Source organism: Macrosteles quadrilineatus, unplaced genomic scaffold (assembly GCF_028750875.1).
Source record: "Macrosteles quadrilineatus isolate MER2022 unplaced genomic scaffold, UCM_ALF_1.0 Scaffold_7__1_contigs__length_78375512, whole genome shotgun sequence".
NCBI classification, from domain to species: Eukaryota; Metazoa; Arthropoda; class Insecta; order Hemiptera; family Cicadellidae; genus Macrosteles; species Macrosteles quadrilineatus.
Genome location: NW_026542600.1, coordinates 18579962 through 18595977, shown reverse-complemented (window position 1 = coordinate 18595977; position 16016 = coordinate 18579962). Strand labels below are relative to the sequence as shown.

Sequence of the window (16016 nt, the reverse complement as noted above, 5' to 3'; positions counted from 1 at the left end):
CGCCAACCAACATCGTCGTAACATCCACTTGCTACGGCTACCGAGTACCGGCTACCCCAACCCCACCCCTTGGTTTTGGCGGCCAATAAGAGCGGGAGAATTGCATAGAAGTTTCTTAAAAAAAGACCGCGATTTTGTTCTATCCAGATGATTCTGGAATGACCTTTTTTATAAGAACACAAGTCCGTTACAAAGAGAATTTTTCAAATAATCAGCATAAAAATAAAACACGATGTACGTAGGCATATATGTAATGCAAGTTATCAGATTGAATGACAAAATATATAAAACCCGGTTCTCTGAATCAAAGAGTGTTTAGGTTCTAAAGTATATTAAACGCGGATGAAAATTGGAAATTAAAAACTCAAATATATAAAAAGATTATCTTAATAATTTCAGCTCGAAAATTATGACTGTAATTTTACACAACACTGGTATCGTAGGCCTACCTATATGAAATGTAATAAAAAATATAATAATACGCGAATGTGTGATTTAACCATGTTGTTTTCAAGGTCTGTATTAGTATTAACTATAAATCTACGTTTATGACATACATCTAGTCGATGCAATGGTCCTATTTTGCAAAATTATGTTGCTTCTTGGTCGTAAAAGGTTAAAAGACTTCGCTTCTCAGAAGATATATTTGTTTTTATACAGTTTACTTAATTGGGGCAGCAAGACTTGAAAACGGATTTTAGCTCGGCCTTTTAATTTACTATAGGAATATATTGAATTCCCACAGACGACATTTTCGAAACTCGTACAAAAAAAGGACGTAGGCTATTAGGTACCTGATAAATATAAATACCCCCGCCGCAGCAATCCTGCCGACTAAGCGAATTTCCATTTGTCTGAATTGATTTTCAGTTAAATATATTTTAATAACATTATGTTTAACGAGTACCTAGGTTTGCTGCTACAAGGAAACTAATAAAGTGTGTTTTTGAGTAAAATATTGATAGCTTAGTAAAAAAAAAATAAATTTGCCAAGTTTGATCAAAATATATCCATAAACAAGCAAACTACAACATTTGACAATATTCTCCATAAGAATAACATGGGAATTTTAAATTTATAATTTTTTTAATTTTCTCCGTTACTAACAATCGAACAAAAATACTTTGATATACTAAATTATTTGTTTTTTTAAGCTCTTTAAAAAGGTCTAAAGAGAAATCGGGAAATTTTGTGTTTTGAGGGTCAAAAGTGAGAAAAACCTATTTTTACCCCATAAAACCCCCCGTAAAGCCCCGTTTCCATGGTCCGATCGTGCTGGTTCGCGAACTCATTCAAGTTTATCTCGCTTTACACCTTTAAACCAAATTTCATCAAAATCGGACAAAAATTACTCAAGTTATCGCGTTCACGGACGTATATATATATATATATACATATATAAAAATTTGAACGGATGGTGTTTTTGGTCTCTGGGGACATCAAAATGGAAAAGTAAATCGATCCCGGGTCTAGGTCTTACCGTGCCACCTACGGTAATAGCTACTTCCCTATAGGGAAATTCGCTAAATTGTCTACAAATTACTTTTTTATCCATAACTACTAGCTATGTTGGTTGTTTTGTTCTTTTGATTCTTTTTTATTCAAAATCGTCATGCAACCTCAGTTCTATTTGGATGGAAATGAAAATATTTTTAAAATTACCCATTTCTGTTCTAGTTTTTTATCACCTGGATCTGTTCTCTTCTTATATTACTAATAGATTAATCAGACAGCAGCGTTACCAACGGTGCATATTTTAGGCTAAGTATGAATGAATATGAGTGTAATAGGAATCGAGTGAGATATTGTGTTGCCTTCTTACTGTCTGAAATCAGCTGATTACTCACTCAGTCTGGGTCATTTTTCTAGCCCAGGTCTAGGCAGCTAATGGACAGCTGTCCATGTTCGAAACATACTAATTCTGAAGAACTGTATTTTACAAAAATGTTCATTTCTTGTATGCAATACTTTTTCCATACAGTTACATAAGCTTACCACCATAACAAGTTAACCATACGTAAGTTTACAACTAAATGTGTTGCTCCTCACTAATTTAGAGCAACTAGTGGAAAACCTGTTGCCAAAAAATAGGCGCGAAAATCAGTACAGTTACATAGTAGCATGTGGTTATATAGTCAATGATAGTAGTGTCAAGGATGTCGTCGGACGAAGAAGACGCAGTCATTCCCAAACAGAAATTTTCACTTTAGTTAAATTATTGAATCAGCAATCTGACACATACTATCTCTTATTAGCTTGTCTACAACCATTTTCATGGATAAGCGATTAGAATAATAATAATATTTAATAGGTATAGTAACTATGTAATTTATTAAGTAAAATTACACAAGTCGTATTAACTTTTGAATCGTAACTTTTACAGTAATGGGGGGGGGGCACTATATTGTTTGGGACTATAAGGACCACAAAGGTAGTAATTCAATCAAAAACGGGGTTTTAAAGTCCATTTTTGTTTTTTCATGGGGTTTTATGGGATGATAACATAAGTTATCAAAATTTGCTTATTTCTACAATATAATTTTAGTTTTGTTATCTAGTTAGTAATGTTTTGCTGTATCATATTTAAGTAAATAAAAAATACAATGTACTTATCTGTAAATAATTAATGGGAAATAAAATATTATTTAATTTAATTTCATTTCATTATCAAAATCGTTTCGGGGGTTTTATGAGTTTTATGAAAACATCACCATTAAAAATAAAAAATATAAAAAAACCCTGGAGATATTACGGTTTAGTACCTGCATAAACAATTTCATCAATATCAGTCCACGGGTGTGGTCTGTAGCTCTGTCCACGTCCTGTGTTATTAGGCATAATTAAGATGTATAAATATAAACATAGCTAGCATTTACCCTATTATAATAATTACAATAATACACATTTACGATATGTGTATGGGAGGGGGAATAGTTCTCCACTAGTTTTCCACAAGCTGCTTGCGCAAAGCGCGTAGCAACTAGTTTTCCATTTTTTGTTGTAAACTTTCTTTGCTCTTTACCGACTCTCCGCGGGAAAGCCAAATTTAGTGGAAAACTTGTCTCTCCACTAGTTGACGACAGAAAAAGTCGCTGCATTTGTAGAAAAGCAACAAGTTTCCGCAACTAGTGGAAAGCCTGGTTGTCAACTTTGGTGTAAACGCGGCTTACAGAGAGACTTAGATGTAATTGTTTTTAAAGAGAGCCGTTGGTTTTCACTACCATGATTATTATAGTTGTGACGTTTCCGTGAATCATTTGCTAATTCGACTTAGAATGGCTATTGACATCCACGACTATCTACCAATTTAATCAAGGAACATTTTTGAGTGAAAATTTAAAAACGCACGTTTTCATGTCCCTGGATTTGTAGTTTATTATTATGTGTTTTAATATTTTTTGGGACGGGGGCAACATGTTACACACATTTATTTGGTTTTAAATAGGTTCTAGGTATTTTTTTCGTATTTTTAAAGTCTCGAAATTCACGACCATGACGTGTCCCTACGGTACATTTTCCAACTTTCACGCTGTTTTTAGACTAATTATTCATGCCGAAATATATAAAGCCATATTTTTATGTCATCAATGGTTATTAAACTTAAAAAAAGGAGCATATTATAATTTTATTGTCATTACAAACTGACTACCATGACAAAATAAGTCTGTCCCTCGATTTGGCGTAACGACCATTTGGGAAAAAATTTCAACTTTGGAGCACGACAGTGGCAAGCCTGGCGTCGATGGAGTAAGTTGGTTTTAGAGACTAGTTCGGGGTGCACGTCAGGATTGTAGTGCCGGCCGTTTCGAGTTGAAAGGAGGAATTAAAAGATTAATAAAGGAAAGATTTTGTTTTTTGTAATTTTGGTGTGTCCATGACCGCACGTAGTAATTCGATGAATTAGACATGGTGTTAATTTTTGTTTATAAGATATTTCAATTGCTAGATTAACCTAGAAGTCCACTTTGTATCCTCGAACATGAGGTGCAGGGCTACCGCCAGAACAGAGCCAAATAACACGTAATTTCACGACCAAAGTTTCACGACCATCGCGGGTTTTTTTCACGACCAATCCAGCCTTGTGGATTATAGTGTGTTTGGTCGTGACAATAACTTTAATATAATTGTAAATTGAACAGTTTAGTTCAATTGAAACACATATTTTTATTATAGCTAACAGGATAATTGAAGGATTGTTTAGAAAAATTTAGATTATTCCAGACAATTCACGACCGTACCGCTTGTCCCTGACCACCACGTTTATGATTTCTATCATTAAATTTTCAAAAATTAAAATATCGTCATATTTAAATGTTTTATACACAAATGAAGCACACCTCTATACACACATAACGATTTTTCGGGTCTCAGGTAAGTTTTTTCGGAGTTATACAAACTTAAAAAGATTTTATTGGCTTTTTTCAATTTTTTGAGTTTTTTATTTTTTATAGAAAGACCAAATATACCAAAAGCTCAGTGACCTTTTTATTGTATAATGGTCATAAAAGTAAATTAGTTTATAGCAAAACATAGTTATAAAAATAATATAACCTATTTTTAATATTAATTTAATCGTCCGTTAAGGTCGTGACAGGATTTTGTGTTTTTCCACTAAAGATGCTCTTTTAAAAGAAACTAGGCCTACCAAAGATATTGCGTTACCATGGACATTTTATGAAACTTCAAATGTTAATGAAATAAAAAAAAAACTATAAAAGTTTTGCAAAAAGGGGAAAAAATTTGCAAAGTGCTTTTCTTGAAAACGTACGATTTAAATTTTCACTCTTTTTTGATAGGCCTAATAATCATATTTCTTGAAAAACTAATCGCTTAGAATGATTTAAATTACAATGACCACAAAATAAAATAAGGTGTTTTATAAGCTGTTAAATAAGCTTGGTCGTGGTATATCCGTCAAATATCGATGCTGTCATCAGATAAGCAGTTAGAACAATCGTCACATCCGCCGCATTTCATATCTTTGTCGTCGGTGAGTTTGAAAGTACACAAAGCCCACACAATTGTCGCCGCCCTGATAGGACGTCCTCAAGTCAGCAGACGCTACGTCCACAATACACGCTGGTTTACGCAGGAAGTAAGATTTTCGGCGCCGATAGTCTGACTCCGATTAGGTGGTCATAATGCAAGCAGGTTGTAAGCTGTACCACAGAAAACATACTAGGCCTACTAGAAGTATGTTTTATGTGGCTGTACCCATGTCTATGTTGAGACCTATTTAAGAATTACATACATATTTTCCCACAACTTCTTGCAGACGACAACAGGTTTTTTAATATTTCAAAATGAGCTTGTACAATGTTATCTAATCTTCGTAAAAATCGAGCATTGTTCACCAAAAACTGGGGAAATGATCACAAAACCTTGAATTAGCATGTCATCCCCTTGAGATGATTAAATTATTTTCGCAAGTTAAATTGTTTATTTTATATAAAGGCAATATGGAAAACAATTTAATTGAATCATCAGATAGATTTAATGTATTTTAATGTATGTAATGTATTGAGGGAGACTGCGCTAACTCAAGGCACATGTCATCCCGAGACCGCGCTACCTTAAGGCACGTGCCATCCCTTGACCGTGCTACTTCAAGGCACGTGCCATCCCGAGACCGCCCTACTTCAAGGCACGTGCCATCCCGAGACCGCGCTACCTCAAGGCACGTGCCATCGCGAGACCGCCCTACCTCAAGGCACGTGCCATCCCGAGACCACCCTACCTCAAGGCACGTGCCATCCCGAGACCGCGCTACTTCAAGGCACGTGCCATCGCGAGACCGCCCTACCTCAAGGCACGTGCCATCCCGAGACCACCCTACCTCAAGGCACGTGCCATCCCGAGACCGCCCTACCTCAAGGCACGTGCCATCCCGAGACCACCCTACCTCAAGGCACGTGCCATCCCGAGACCGCGCTACTTCAAGGCACGTGCCATCCCGAGACCGCCCTACCTCAAGGCACGTGCCATCCCGAGACCACCCTACCTCAAGGCACGTGCCATCCCGAGACCGCGCTACCTCAAGGCACGTGCCATCCCGAGACCGCGCTACCTCAAGGCACGTGCAATCCCTAGACCGCCCTACCTCAAGGCACGTGCCATCCCGAGACCGCGCTACCTCAAGGCACGTGCCATCCCGAGACCGCCCTACCTCAAGGCACGTGCCATCCCGAGACCGCCCTACCTCAAGGCACGTGCCATCCCGAGACCGCCCTACCTCAAGGCACGTGCCATCCCGAGACCACCCTACCTCAAGGCACGTGCCATCCCGAGACCGCGCTACTTCAATGCACGTGCAATACCGAGATTGCGCTGCTACAATTCTAAAAAATAATGCATATTCCCGACATATGCAAAGCCTGTGTTCGAGAAACGAGTTGACATAAGTTCATAATCTACAATCTACAAATTAACACCGTTATACTTATTATTACTATACACACTAATAACACATATCATCGACTAATTACCACACAAATTAACTATTCTACTAAAGGCCATGTCACACCGACATCCGCCGCTCCCGCCGCGGGAGTACCGCGCGCGGATGTTTTTCCTCGAGCCATGTCACACCAAAAGTTCGCGTCCGCGGCGGGAGTTTTGAGATGAGTTCATTACAATTCGTTTTACATAAGAAACTCTCTTACCTGTTAAGTATGCCATGTAAATTTGCAGGTTTTAAGTCAAGTGTTTAAGAAGCAATTGAAAATATAATTTAGACCTTGTGTTCGAAGCATTTTAAATATGGTTGTGGATAAATTATTCACTTTCAGCTTTTGAACGTTATTTTTCGCTACACTACAAAGACTATTTACTTTTTAAATAAAAACATATGACCATTTTAAAACTAATGTAATTTTTTGCTAAGCCTTCTATTGAAAGTTCAAGTTTCCATTGATTGTAAAGTTTTGTTGTTGTTGCAAATCGAAAAAGTTGATGAAACAATAAAAAAAATTGTTTACGTCGGCAATATAAAAATGTTTATGGGAAACATTAATATTTTCACCGTAAACATTATTTTTTCATGGTAAACAAAAATGATCTTTTTCTGGTGATAAACATAATTACGAAGATAATACAAAACAACATAGACTACATTATCAAACATAAGAAGCAAGTTAAATTTAATCTAATACTGTATTAAACTGTATCACTTTTAAACTTTAAATAGCTTGGGCATTCGAAATGCCCCTTTGCGCATGCGCTAGACAAAACTCCCGCCGCGGTAGTCTCAAAAAATCGCTCAGCAGGCGGACGTGGCGGACACTACCGCACGCCCGCGGGCGCGCGGTAGTGCGGTGTGACTTGGCACATTTGATAAGATGGTGAGCGATTTTTCAAAATTCGCTCCCGCCGCGGGAGCGAGCTCGGTGTGACTTGGCCTTAAGGCCATGTCACACCGACATCCGCCGCTCCCGCCGCGGGAGTACCGCGCGCGGATGTTTTCCTCGAGCCATGTCACACCAAAAGTTCGCGTCCGCGGCGGGAGTTTTGAGATGAGTTCATTACAATTCGTTTTACATAAGAAACTCATCTTACCTGTTTAATATGTCATGTAAATTTGCTGGTTTTAAGTGAAGCAATTGAATGTTTATTAAATTGTTAGTGTAGGGCTACTTTAAAAAGTGAATAACTATTTTTTAAATTTAATTTAGACTTTGTGTTGGAAGAATTTTAAATATGGTTTTGGATAAATTATTCACTTTCAGCTTTTGAACGTTATTTTTCGCTACACTACAAACACTATTTACTTTTTTAAATAAAAACATGACCATTTCAAAACTAATGTAATTTTTTGCTAAGCCTTCTATTGAAAGTCCAAGTTTACATTGATTGTAAAGTTTTGGTTGTTGCAAATCGAAAAAAGTTGATGAAACAATAAAAATTTTTTTACTTCGGCAATATAAAAATGTTTATGGGAAACATTAAATTTTCACCGTAAACATTATTTTTGTATTGTAAACAAAAATGATTTTTTCTGGTGATAAACATAATTACGAAGATAATACAAAACAACATAGACTACATCATAAAACAAAAGAAACATGTTAAATTTAATTTAAAACTGTATTAAATTGTATTACTTTTAAACTTTAAATAGCTTGGGCATTCGAAATGCCCCTTTGCGCATGCGCTAGACAAAACTCCCGCAGCGGTAGTCTCAAAAAATCGCTCAGCAGGCGGACGAGGACACTACCGCACGCCCGCGGGCGCGCGGTAGTGCGGTGTGACTTGGCACATTTGATAACATGGTGAGCGAATTTTCAAAATTCGCTCCCGCCGCGGGAGCGAGCTCGGTGTGACTTGGCCTTAAGAAACCACAGCAGATAACATAAACATTATGGCAATAACTAAAAGGTTTAAAGAAAAAGAAAGTTATAGTAAAAAAAAGAAAGTAATAATAATGAATAAATAATAAAAATCTAGTATCATGGGATTTAATAACACTGTAAAAACACTGGGACTTGTAAACCATTCATACATCTTCACCCACACGCACACAACACTTACACAATACGAATACACGCATGCAACGACTCGCTACCCCACAGGGCCTTACTTTGATTTCAATACACATTGTTTGGGAATGGCTAATAACTTTTCGTTTAAACCACTACAGTAAATGATCAAAACACAAAGGTGGTTTAAAAACTGCACAACTTAAAAATGTATAGGGCCACCACTACGTGTTTCAAGGATCGTTTGAAATATTTGTTCGCAAAACACAGGTGACGAACTGACGAACAACAGTTTTAGTTGTTCGCAAAACGGGCATATCTTGTTTGACCTGTTCGCAAACTGGACACAGTCCACGAGTTTTACAACCCCCCCAAGCAAGTTCCTACGTCATGTTGAGCGTCGGAGATCGGGAGGGGAGGGGGGTGCAGTTTCCAGCCATACATTCAAGCATTGATTATGATATGATTATGATTATGATTGATTATGATAGTCAATGATTCAAGTTTCGTTGTCATTCTCTTCTAAGCTAACCTCACCTGTCCAACCAAACTTGCTGTTACATTCTGTATGATATTCCTCACATGCCTTTTCTGTTACCAAACGGAGTTACTCGAATTACAATTACATAGCATCACATTTTTCTAGGGGGGTAGTATTCCAGTCGCGGACACGGCTGCCATATTGGTTAGTTGGCAGATTTCGCGACGTTACGTTTACCTGGGGGTGGTTTTCCGGCGGATAGTATTCCGGATCCCCATTAAAGTTTCGAGGCGAATGGAGAAGACTACCCTAAGCCTATTCTCCCCGACAATACCATACCGGGTATTTAGCTGGGAGAAATGGGTGGTCGAGTAAAGAGGGGGTGGGAGAGGGTGACAGAGGGTGAGGAGAGTGAAAGTGAGCTGGCGAGAGGAGAACCAGGAAAACAACACGAGAGCGTGGCCGTAGGTTGTATGCACTACTAGTAGATGCAAGGTAGTTTCTAAACAGAAAAAAAAGAACTTCCAAGAAAGTATCTATTTCTTTGCGTATGACAGTCAATACTAATGCTAGCATTATATAACCATTTTTTGTATGTATACAAACAATTTCATATAGGCCTACAATTGTATACATACCAATTGTGTAGTTATACAAAAAATATTCTTACATACTTGTTATAGGCCTAGTACTTTACTTTATTAAAGTACCTGGGCAGCATAAGTCCATTGGCAATCGAAACATCATTATATACCTTACTAATATAAATCTGTAAGTGTGTGTGTCTGTTATTTTTTTTGGGCTCAATCAAGAAATAACTCGAATTGGGTGGACATTTTGCATGATGATAGATAATTTTGCCCATTAACAAATAGACGGATTATTATCCCAATAGTTATTTGTGTAACTAGTGGGCGAAGTGACATTTTGCCGCACACGAGACACGAGAGAGATGTTTACGCACGATCCGTGGGCGAGGGTTGACAGTTTCTCGATTGCGGCAAAGGTAATTTGCACTCGTGTTGTTACACATCATACATATTTTGCCTTCAAATCATATAAATAGTTAGTCTTTCAAACACTTTTTATAACACGTTTTTAGGTTAAGTTAAATCCAAAGATCGAACTACATGGGAAACGCTGCATCAGCTGATCGCAGTCGTAATACAGTATCTTTGTTGCCAACTTATCTTCAAGCGTACACGGCCTACGTGCGTAATAAAAGCAGCTGTTCTGTACAAGCTTTTGCAAGCAAACACAGAAAGAAGTGAATAATTCCATTAGTATTTTCTTTTTCCTCCTTAAATTTTTTAAGTAGCTATTAAAATACCATAAAAGCTTTTGGTACACCACTAGATTGATAAGTGGTTTAGGAGTTAATAAATAAAACATGGTAATTAGCTTGAATAATGAATTGTAATTGATTTTAGATATTAGACATCATTTTAGACAATATTATAGATTGTTAGACATTATTTATTTTGTGGTATAGCAAGAAGACTAATAACATTTGATAAAAGAAAAATAAGCACATAACAAAGGAATATTAAGTTATGCGAGAACGATTTAATAACAAATAGATGAAAGTAAGAAAGTACAAGTATTAACAGTATAACCAACTAAACTCATACAACCTATTTACACAGAAATTAACTGTTTACAACAAAACAAAGGGAAATCATATATAAAAAAAACAGAAACACAAATATACTACCTGTTATATAGGATAAAAAGAAATTATGTACATAATAAGAGTATAATAATTATAAGTATGTTCGAGAACGATTTACAATATCAAATTTAAAAAAAATATTGTACATGTATTAACAATATATACAACTACGCTCATACATATTTACAAGGATATGAGATTTTACAACAAAACAAAAAAAACCAAACATCCAAAAAATATTACAAACACAAATAATAAAATATAAAACAGGGAGTATCTCAACTGAGGTTTACAAATTCTAATATTTTACTGTAAAAATTAATCCACAATAAAGAATAGTATGAGCGAATAAACTAGATAAATTGTTTATCAAAACATTTGGGTGGCTTGGTACAGAAACAACAAATTTTAATTTTATGTACTTGTTTTATGTAACTTATTTAAATGATATTTAGTAATAAGCAACAAAGAAAATAATTGTTAAACTAACAATAAACAGCAAGTATAATAACAGAGAAATTAACATTTCATGTAGAGTTTACATCACATTACATTTTTTATTACATCACACTAGATGATATACATTATAGTACTATGTAATAACTTTAATTGTCTTATTAAGCCCACCAATTTCTTTTTCTGATTACTTAACTGTAAGATTCTAAATTGAATTCTCTATAATCAATTATTAGCCTATTTTAAATCTTTATGACTGCAGTAGACATAAGACATAAGGCATAAGAAATAAGACTTAAGACATGTATTCATCATTTTTACATAGACAGGTCAAATTGTTTGTAAATACACCTCGTATTCAGTCTTGGGTAAATAAATGTATATAAAATGTAAATAAAAGTAGTATCAAAGCTGAAATTTTAACACGGAATTATATTGCAATTCTTACTTGGTACATGAAGGAAAGGGCTTGAAACTGCAAACGATTAATAATATTTTTTTTAATGTGTAATAAAATAAAATATATATCAATGAAAAAACATTTCCATTATGAACGAGAACCAGGGACTTTCAAACATAACATAATCAAATTATTATATTTGATATTAAGTTATTATATATATTTTCTTGTCCTAGGATGATAGGCACGAGCCTGGGATTGTTTTTCACATTACTTCAGGCTAGACCTAGGGGTTACGGCATTATCACTTAGATAAAATCTAAGATTTTATTCTTTCTAGGACAGAAGTAAACGTTCTGCTAAGCAGTTTGAAACAGCTATGCACAAGTACATACGAAGATCTATATCGCCATAGACGTTTGGAAATGTCAATTGGAGAATCTGTTCTCTTATATATTGGTATCATCGATAAGGGGCTGTCCTTAGCACCACCACTCTTCAGAAGTTTCTAAGAGTGCACGCACTCAATAGCAAATGATTTTTCTTGATCATTTTCATAAAAATATTAAAGTTTTTCTGCTCGAACAATGATAGTTACAACTGAAGCCGACGACAGGTTATTGAAAATATCCATAATTTGCAATATCCGCAGACTAAACGAATTTCCATTTCCGTTACTGAATTTTCACTTAAATAATTCCTTAAATATGTTAGTGCCCTTTGACTGTCGTTTTCCGTCACCGCCGTGCCGTCACGGTCGCGACTACAGTCGGCGGACTTAACGTGGCAGCGGCGGCACCCAACAGGAGTGGCACCCGTAAAGCGACGGCACCCGTAAGCGGCGCACCCGTAAGCGACGGCACCCGTAAGTGGCGGCAGCGACCGCACCCGTAAGCGACGGCACCCGAAGCGACGGTGCCTGTAGGCGGGGGCACCCAACAGGAGTGGCAACCGTAAGCGGTCGCACCCAACAGGAGTAGCACCCATAAGCGACGACACCCGTAAGTGGCGGCACCCAACAGAAGTGGCACCTGTAAGTGAAGGACCCGTAAGTAGCGTTCCCGTAAGTGGCTCACTCGGAAGCGGCGCACCCGTAAGTGGCGCCCTCGTAGGCGATGGCACCCGTAAGTGGCACACCCGTAAGCGACGGCACCTGTGCGGTACCCATCAGTGGCAAGGTACTGCTACTTTTACCCCCGGCTTTTTACCTCTTGAATTTTGCCTGCTGAATTTAACCGATTGGCCATATATTTAGTGAGAATAATTATTATTTTTCTACACATTAGGCGTTTTAGTGAAATGCCTTTAAACAGTTTACTCTTATTTATCGCTGTTTATGTTATATTTTGCAATCAAATTAAATTTGTAAAAAGATCAAAATGGTTAAATACGTTATGTTACATTGCAAGTTAGTTTTCCTAATGTTTCCGTGAGAATGAGAAATGTCAAAACTCGGGGACAAACCATAGGTAGACACATGATCCGCATAGATTCTGTTCTAATAATCGATTTATGGTCGATGTACGTTATAATTATATATATATAATCAATGGTAATACTATACCTAACACCCTTTTCTGTTTTCTGAATATCAGTTGAAAGGTTTTCGGCCGTTTAAGCTGGTCTAGAATTTTGTTGGCATTGTTGGATCCTTGTGTTGTGGTTGTTCGTTGTTCATCATGATAGATGACTAGTAGTTTGTGTTGAACTTGAACAGAAGGATAGGCTACACAATGTCAAGGTAGGCTACATATTTACGTTTTGATTGTAAAGAGTAGGCATTGTGTGATAGGTGATAGTCTAAAAACCTATGAAAACATCCTAAATCACAATCACCCTGTAAATATTATGGTTCAAAATTGTAATTGTTAAAAGATTATTCATATACCTAGTGTAGGTTTATCCTTCAACTATAGTTAACTATGAAAGATAGTGTTTGTGGTGATTTTTGTTCTTTTGCCTTGCTTGTAAAGTAAGATTTGACAGAAATCACTTTTGTCCCTTATTCGAGTTGTTAACTTATCGTAAAGTCGGGTTTACACTATGTAGCAAAACCTGCTAAGTTACATAGGCCTAGCAGATTTGTGTAACATCTAAGTTAGCAATGTTATATAACATTTGCTAGAAGTAGAAAAAGTAACTTAAAAGTGCTATATAAGTTATAGGCCTAAGTTATAGCAGATTCTGCATAGCAAAAATTGTGCTACGGTATCCATCGGGAGTCGAAAGATCAAAAGAAATCTTACACGCTAACTTACATCCAACATTCTCGGAATGTTATGTTTTTTCTTTCAATCTTGTGGCCAATTATGCCAATGATGAATTCAAAATCTTCACTCGTCATGTAGGTAAAAATTTTATCGAAGCTACCGCTACCATCTCGTTTTATTTGGTGTTTTATTGATGGATCGTCAGCGTGATCGTCATCATTAAGGTCCCGTAATAACTTAGATCTTTTGCACTGTACTTATTTCTCGAAGCAAGTCGCAGTCGAACCCAAAACCTTCGCTTCCACAGAGCAATAGGTCCCTTCGGCACGGCATTTCAATGCAGAATGTGAATGAGGTTGCGCTACATATGATATTTAGCACGGGCGTTGAAATCACTAAATTGTCTGTGGTCTAACTTTTTTGTATAACTTAGCAAAAGTTATACAGCATTGTTGTATAGCAAAAGTTATATAGCAGGTCTTGCATCATAATGTAAACCTGGCTTATATAAGCTAAACTTAATCCTAAAAAAAAATTTCCTAAAAGTTCAAATAACATTTGTATAAACAATTTTCAATTTCATTATTTAAAATGTGTTTCTTCTATAGAGCTACATATCATGAAAACAATGTTTTTTCATATGTAGGAAAGGTATGGACAGCCTAAGCATGATTTAAAACACTGTTTTTCCTCTTAATTTATTCTCAAATGTGCTCACTTGGTATTTTGTTAGGCTACTGAATTAAGTTACCTTCAAACGACCTCTTGAATAGCCCAGAGTGTAGTTATTAATGCAAGTCTTTTTTTTATTAATGTAGGCCTATTATTGTCAGACATAGTGTATATTTTGTGATATACTTTTCCACCACTGTAACATAAAACAACATTTTATATGCCAGGTTCAAGTACCAGACACTATAAACCACAAAGTTTCCGGATAGGCCTCAGTACAGAGATTTGGGTTGGCCTTCCAGGGTTCGTGTTTAGATTTTACTTTCACACTCAACGTTGCCTTGGATGAGGTTTACTGCGTCAGCAATCTCAAGCATCTGGTTTATCACGCAGACGATGCCGTGGTCCGGGACTAGAGGATTGAGTTACTTTCCATCGGTCATCTTGGCATCCGGTTTCTCACACAGATCACTTTTGGTGCTGTCATCTGGGAATCCGGCTCGTTGCACGGACCCCTGTCGCTGCCCCTTCCACAGTGAGCCATTTGATGACCATCCATTATCGTTAGTTGTCATCCCCAAAATTGTGTGCATGACCTCATGTAGTCCAAGGGGAATCATGTTCGAACACACAGATCCCTGCATCGTTACGGTACCTAGGGAACTCCACCTGCTGCTGTAGTCGGGGTTCGGATCATTCACCTAACATCGCAGCTATAGGCTGAGGCTTTAACCTCACGTGGTCTTCACTGCAGGCTGGATGTCCATCGTGGTCCCAATCGAGACTACAGCTGGGAGTCATCTGCCCCGTTTGTCTCTGCCATTGTCCTGGGTGTCGGGTTTATCACACAGACTCATGTCATCACGGTACTTCGAGCTCCTATCGACCTTGGCTATAGGCTAAGGGGGCTAAGGTGCATTCCGCCTAGTGGGGGATTACCCATTAGGCAAGATAGGCAACTGCCTAGGGGCTGCAGGTCTCAGGGGGCTGCAGACAGAAAAATAAAAATAAAATTGTTGTAAAAATAGTTTGAAAAAGCTTAAAAAACTAACAAAGTTAAAGCCAGTTTGTTGAAATTTCCCAGGGGAGGGCCGCAGACTCCCCGGTGGATCTTACCACCCCAGTTAAAAGTCTGAAATGACGCCCATGAGGGAAGGCCCAAGTTGTTTACATGTGCCTAGGGGCCGTTGAGGTCATAATCTGCCATGATTTTGCCCCATAGCCTATCGTAAGCTGGGGCTCAGCCGACCTCACCTGATCTTCACCGCAACAGTTCCTTCAATTCATAAGTAGCCTACAGCCCACATTACCCTCTATAAGTTTTAAATTTGAGACTATGTTTATTTTAACTTAGTAGTAACCTATTAGTTGACAACTATTCAGAGTCTGAAAATCTAATGTATCTGAGTGTATGTGTGGTATAGAAATTGAAGGCTTTTTAATTTATTCATACTATTAAATGACTAATCGTTTAGCTGACCAACATTAATGTAACATATCTTACACACCTCCACAGCTTGGACATAATGCACATATGATTGTTTTGTCTCATCCCATAAACTTAAGGAAGAACATTGGTTAAGATTGGTCCAGGTCTCCCTTCCCCTCCCAACAAGCACAAGCCTAGCTGTTTTTCAGCACGAGGGGAAAA

General features: G+C 37.2%; 1 protein-coding gene across 2 annotated transcripts in view; it reads left to right on the top strand.

Moving 5' to 3' along the window:
* The window catches only part of LOC128998768 (serine/threonine-protein kinase SRPK-like), a 133172-nt gene that overhangs the window by 6722 nt on the left and 110434 nt on the right, over window positions 1–16016 (top strand). The gene's annotated exons all lie outside the window — the stretch shown is intronic.